General features: G+C 39.7%; 1 pseudogene; it reads left to right on the plus strand.

Annotated features, from left to right (window-relative positions):
- The first annotated feature begins 4,239 nt into the window (after nucleotides 1-4,239).
- LOC139448055 (uncharacterized) lies at nucleotides 4,240-7,320 on the plus strand (annotated as a pseudogene).
- Nucleotides 7,321-7,622: the final 302 nt, after the last annotated feature.

A 7,622-nucleotide genomic window follows, 5' to 3' on the forward strand; every position in this document is an offset into this window, starting at 1 on the left:
ACAACACACCACGCACACACACAACACACCACGCACACACACAATCACACAACAGATGCACACCGAAACACACACACAACACACCACGCACACACAACAGACGCACACCGAAACACACACACAAACATGCAACACACCACACAAACAAAAGATGCACATACACAACACACCACGCACACACACAACAGACGCACACCGAAACACACACACAAACATGCAACACACCACACAAACAAAAGATGCACATACACAACACACCACGCACACACACAACAGACGCACGCCGAAACACACAACAGACGCACACTGAAACACACTAGACACACCACAGACACACACCACACACAAACACGCAACAGAGGCACGCCAAAACACACTTGACACAATATACACACAACACACAACGCACACAATCACAACAGATGCACACCAAAACACACTAGACACAACACACAAACACGCAACAGACTCACACCGAAACACACTCATAACAAAGACACACCCACACAACAAATGCACACCAAAACACACTACACACACACAACACACACACAAACACACAGCAGACGCACTCCGAAACACACTAGACACATCACAGACACACACAACACACCACGTACACAAACACACAACAAATGCACACCGAAACACACTAGACACACCACAGACATACGCCACAGACACACACCACGCACACACAACAGACGCACACCGAAACACACTACACACACACACCACGCACACAAACACACAACATACGCACAGGGAAACACTAGACACACCACAGACACACAACACACCACACGCACACAAACGCACACCACCGCACACACCACTCACACACCCACATTCAAACACGCAACAGACGCGCATCAAAGCACACCACAGACACACACACAACACACCACGCACAAACACACACACAAACACACAACAGACGCACACCGAAACACACTAGACACACCACAGACATACGCCACAGACACACACCACGCACACACAACAGACGCACACCGAAACACACTACACACACACACCACGCACACAAACACACAACATACGCACAGGGAAACACTAGACATACCACAGACACACAACACACCACACGCACACAAACGCACACCACCGCACACACCACTCACACACCCACATTCAAACACGCAACAGACGCGCATCAAAGCACACCACAGACACACACACAACACACCACGCACAAACACACACACAAACACACAACAGACGCACACCGAAACACACTAGACACACAATACACCAATCATACACAACATATGCACATTACACACACACACACAACACACCACGCACACAACATACAACAGATGCACACCGAAATACACTAGACACACCACACACCTCACAAACACGCAACAGACGCACACCGAAACACACTAGACACACCACAGACACACACACAACACACCACGCACACACCAGACGCACAGGGAAACACAGTAGACAAACACACAACAATTGTATGCTTTGGACACACAGTCTATCCTACTGCAAAATATATGGTTCTAATGTGTGTGTGTGTGTGTGGGGGGGGGGGGGGGGGGGGGGGGGGATATCGTTTTATGTGTGGAATGTTTAATTGGGAGTACACCTATTTGGGGGCATTCGTTAGTTTAATGTCAAGTCGATTGTGGAATAGCATAATCATTTAATGGAAGAGAGAAAAAATTCCCCTCCTGTAGTAGTAGTATTGGGGTATAAATCTAGCCCACACGTGTGTGTACCCGTTTCAGGGTATATCCCCTTACCTATATACTCTGACCCCATGGTACCGCGGCATTTATCGTATCGCAGCATTTGTGATTTCCGGTAGTTCACGCCGGACACGCCTCTTAGCAGCTGTCTGTTAATCGGCTTGTTCCGCCGTGTATATGATAACTGCATGCCAACGTGCACAATGTATTACGTCATTACTCGTGCACTCACCTTCTGACGTCACACATATAAATGCAATTTATAAAATGTGTAAATATTTCAGTCATTTTGACTGAAAAATCTGTCCAGATTTGACTATAAAATTGATTAAGACGATCAAAAGGGCCAAAAAACATCACAACATATTATTATGCAGGATTAGAAGCCAAACAACATAGAAATGTACTTTTCAACGTAACATTTTCAGTCTCTTGGTGATGACATTAAACATCAAAATGTTTGGAATTCGTTATCATAATAATACATATGGAAATGTTTTTCAGTCACTTTGTAAAATAACTGAATATTGAGGCATTTAATAGCCTGCAACCTCGGGGTATCGCGGTACTTGTCATGTGCGCTGAACGGAACAAAATGCACTCACTAACCTTTATGTTTATTCGTGTTTACTGTATCAGATATCATTCATGTTATCAAACAATGCATATTTTACTGATAAAAGTTCATTATTTACATTAGCAGCTCCGAGTAAAAGCCGGGCCTCGCGCTCTGTTTGACAAGGGAGAGAACTCCATCGTATCGCGGTACACAGAAAAGTTGTGTATGGAGGTCCGAATTGGAGAAAAAGAGGACATAATTCTACCAACCACTTGGTATGATCATGCCAGACATCAGTGATTTGTCCAGACAAGTGCAAAGACAGCACAAGTAAAATTCTAAATGTGTTATCAGCAATAGGTATTCAATGCATATTTACAGAAAAGTAAGAGAAAAATATTTTCATAAGTCAACATCAAAATATCAGAAATGATATTTTAAGATTGTATAAACAAAATTGGATGACAATAATTTGTCACAAAATGGAAAAATGTTAAAAGTCAACAATAAATATATAAAAAACACTCCTTGTATGCCCAAAGTATGTATTTATCTTTTGGTTACTTGTGAAGAACGTATTTCTTAGTTTGGCATTATGGCCCTTATGATCTCCCAATAGATTCTGGGCACCGAGCGGGAAAAAATGTGCGGAGTACGTAACTTCCGTTACCTCATTAGTCGCCATGAATATGCAGATGATCTAGTTCAGGTCGATAGAGAAAGTTTACTTGGGGAACTGCGGGTTATATCGTTGGCCATTGATAGATGGGGGTAAGGCAATATTACAACAGATGCCAGAAATATGTATCAACGGATTGATAACTCCTTACTTACAACAGACGGAACATTCCGAGGAAACTGAAATTGTTTACGAAGTGAGCACTTCCTGGTTACTAATTTGCATTAATAGACAGCCGCTTAGAGGCGTGTCCCGCGTGAACTACCGGAAATCACAAATGCCGCGATACGATGAATGCCGCGGTACCATGGGGTCCGAGTATAAATTGTTACGTGTTACACATTTTGACTGTAAAAAATATACACACTATGAAAAAAGCAATGCTCAGGTGAAATATTTACTTTGTGTTGCAAGCAAAAATAGTGTAAATGAAAATCGCAAAATTATCAAGCAAGTGACTTATCCAAACTTCGTCACCATTACTGATGCTACCCACAAATATACCTACATTTCCTTATTATCTCGAAAACTGTATTTCATTTTGTTGATCAATGTGACAATATGTCCTTATTACTACCCATAAAAGTGACTAATGCGCTTATGAATGGCACAGCAGAGGTCGCGAACTAGTCTAGATTTCTGCTATACATCCGGGTACTCACTGGGAAAATGCAATAACAAAGGCAACAAAAAATGCCGGGGAGTTGCTTTAGATCAGTGCCCTTTTAAGTAGGTGTTGTTTGAAGGTTGTATACAAAATACATGTACCAATGTTAGGCAGATGTTGGATTACACAGTATACTGTATTTATGAAAAAGCCCTTAAGCGGTGACAAAGCTTAACACAACCTGCAATTATACACAATGTGTACGTTATACATTATAAATACATGTATATATATGTGTGACATCAGACGGTGAGTGCATGAGGAATGACGTAATACATTGTGCACCTCGGCATGCAGTTATCATATACTACACACGCGGAACAAGCCGATTAGACTCGGAATGTTTTACAAATTGCAGCGCCATCTGGCGTTCTTCATTGTCAACGTCCTTTCGTGCTCACTGACATTCTTTATCGAAAACATCCTTCTGGGCTCGCTGACGTTCTTTTGTACACATTGTTCTTTCTTTTCTTATGACGTCTTTTCGTAACATTTGACTATTAATATTGTATTTTGACCTTAAGTAGTAACATTTAGTTCTTTATTCGTAATATATGACCTTAATTGCGTACTTTTGTCCCTTTTTTCAACTATATTTTTTGACCAAATGCCCGACCATAAATTGGGCCCTATTCCATTTACGCATGGGAATATTGTCGGTGACAGGAAGAAAGGACTTAGCGGCTATTTGTACGTGAAATGTCAGAATGTGGAATGAGGGCAAATAAACATGGTTCCCTACGGGAAGACGCACAGGGAGAAGGGGAAGTCAGGGATGCCATGTTTTGTTATCAACACAAAGCTTGGAACAGGTAAATTTTATTTTTGTTTTACATTTAATGATCAATTATATGCTCTCATAAAGTTCCATGGAAACATTAAGAAACTTAAACTTTTAGGATGGGTGTTTTGTACGGCCTATATCATTTTAACTATGCACCCTAGCTTCACCAAACTTTCTACACATATTAACCACAATGAGTACTTGTGCCTTTCGCTAGTTTGAAGATTCTGATTTTTTTTATTTTTGCCGTTTCTATGGAATCATGGTGAAACATAAGTTTTTGAACGATCCATGTTTACAATATTATGTATCCTAGCTTCACCCAACTTGCTACATTAACCACTATGATTGTTTTGTTTTCTTTTATATGATTCTGAAAGTTTCCTCTTTTGTTGTTTTCATGGAAACGATGGAATTTAGTAATTTTGATGACTGGTTTTGTATAACTAATATATTTTCCAAAATTGTTTCCACTCTTGTAGATCATCATAAGTATCTGTGCTTTCATCTTCCCGAAGCAAGAGAGTTAACTGACTTTAAAAGTCCAGTTTCCACCCTTGCCGAACTTGGCTGGAATTACTGGGCTCGATCGTAGCGCCACCAGTGGCTATTACCCTCTAAGCCTCTCCTATGGACCAATGAGACTCCACCTCTCGTATCACTTGCGTTTGCTTCACCAAAAATGATGGCGCCCAGTCATGGCGATCTGATAGGTAATCAAGATCTATATTTTGATAAAACAGGTCTTACATCGCGAAATGCATCAAATCATGTGAGCACCTTGATTAAAAACATGAAAACATTTGGAAAATACCTGCTGACATTGTGTTAGCGGTGCACATGCTTTGCAAATCCTGCAATCGACCGAAATCTGCACGACAGTTTACGAACCCGGGTTTCGATTTTGGTGTGCGATTTTGATTGGACTATGCATAGACTCGTTAGTCCAGCCAAAATGTAACTCCATAATACCAGCCTAGTTCGGCAAGGGTGGAAACTGGACTTTTATAGTCAGTTAACTCACTTGCCTCGGGAAGATGCTGTGCTTTGTGTTAGTTTGAATTTATGAATTCTTTACCATATCTGTTAACATGGTTAAGGCTAGATGGAAATTACTAATTTATTGATTTTCTAATATGATATTGTTCCATTTTTTATGTCTTTTCATATCAACAATTTTTGGTCCTTTTGATAATTCTTCTTATGTAACTCCTCAATCAAGATTTTATTCAAAGGTGTACATGGTGATCTACTTCCTTGTGGTGAACACTGGTAACATGGGAGATTTGGGGGGAGGGGGGTCAATTGTCACCGGAACTCAATCTTAGTTTTTAAAACATTGAAGTTAAAATCAGTTAGAAATATGTAATATTTCATAAATTAACAAACTATTTACTATTTGTTGTTGACTAGCGGGGATATGGGGGTATGTGAGCTTTGCTCACTTCTTTCCTGTTGTTCATGTCACGATGATATCATATATTTTATTAATGTCTAATGTTGGCAATGTTGTTTGTTTTTTCAACAAAAGGTAAATAAGTATATTAAGCTTTTTTTCCAGTATGCTTCAACATGGGAAAAGGGTCAGACATTGCATGCTTGTGACAGTTGTCCTTGTGTCTATAGTCTGGAAAGTAATTTTAAGGTACCGACATTTACTGCAATATCTGAAAAACTATCAGACCTGCTCCAGTCAATGTTGGTATGAGATTATTAAACAGTCATACACAACTGGATATTACATTTAAAGACAATCGGTGCATGAATATAAAATCTGTCTATTTAGCTATCGCTATATTTCATCAACAACCAGACCTGTTCGTCATGGGTGAAACGAGCATTCGTTGAAACAGCCATCTGCATAATGCTACCCCTGCGTCACAGGGCCATATGACACAGTTGAACCAATCAACTCAAATTGAAAGGGTGCACAGGAATCACGCACGCACGCACGAATACAGTGTTAGCGTTGGGCATCTCAACGTTTCACGCACGTTTGACTGGAGTAGGTCCAATAGTTTTTCAGATATTGTAGTAAACATCGGTACCTTAAATTACCTTCCAGACTATAGGGGGTGGGGGGTGAAATTTAAGGCAGTATTGCTCCCAGACCCGGCGGGTAGCCGGGTGCACGGAAGCTATGCCCAATTTATAAAAAGTATTGATTTAACTTTGAATTTTTACTGCCAACTATATGAACAGGGACACATCCCTCCCTCATTCCTAAAAAAATATTAGATACATTCGTATGATTATATCGGGCTAATCTTTATTTACAGCTATGATCAAAAGCGTTGGGGAACCAGACAGGATATATAATCTCCTTTCAACATTAAATACCAAACCCATCAACCAGAGAAGTTTAAAAAGCAGGGAACGGTGGGCTGGAGGCTATGTTGAAGCTGGTGCCAAAAGGTCGGCTGAACAGGCTGCAAATGATTCATTTAGAACGGAGATGGAGTAAGTTCTATACAATGTCATAACAATGTTTGTTTATGAAACTAGTCATTTGTGTTCAAACCAGTTGTTAATAACACAAGGATACAATAAACATGGTGGATGAAATGAATTCATTGTTTTATGACGACTGCAATATTGTAGAAATCGTCAAATATAAACAAAGAATAACATCTTGTATTGTATTGTATCATCGGATATTAAAAGAAACAAATTGAATTTGGAATTCCTCTTTCACTTTGTTGCTCCTGGTCTGACTTTAACCCATCAGGTTCTTTTCTTTGGTACAGAGACATTGCAGAAGAGGAGAGTCGACAAGATGCGAAGATCATTGGGGAGGTGATAGAAGATTTAGGAGTTTGTCCTCTACCATACGCACCTCCTGAAATTAGGTTTGTTCTTTTCTATATATTTATATTATGTACATGTATAGCTTGTGTTGAATAGTGGGAGATATATTCAGATGGAAATAAGATTATTTTGAAAATATTCCATTGTACAATGTATATGCAACTATTGTATATCATTTAGAAACAACAAGACACTTTTCCATAGGTTCAATTTTTTTTTATATTTTCTGTTTCCATGGCAACAAGTTTGATTTTGACTCATAGTGGTGTGTACCTTACACAGAATACAAAGTTCCGAATCCCAATTCCATTCTATTGTTTTGATAGCACAATAACTACTCTTTTATACAGACAGACACATTAAATAGAAACAGATGATTTGTTCTTTCAAATTTGTCA

This window comes from Haliotis cracherodii, unplaced genomic scaffold (assembly GCF_022045235.1).
Source record: "Haliotis cracherodii isolate W230 unplaced genomic scaffold, xgHalCrac1.p SCAF_10, whole genome shotgun sequence".
NCBI classification, from domain to species: Eukaryota; Metazoa; Mollusca; class Gastropoda; order Lepetellida; family Haliotidae; genus Haliotis; species Haliotis cracherodii.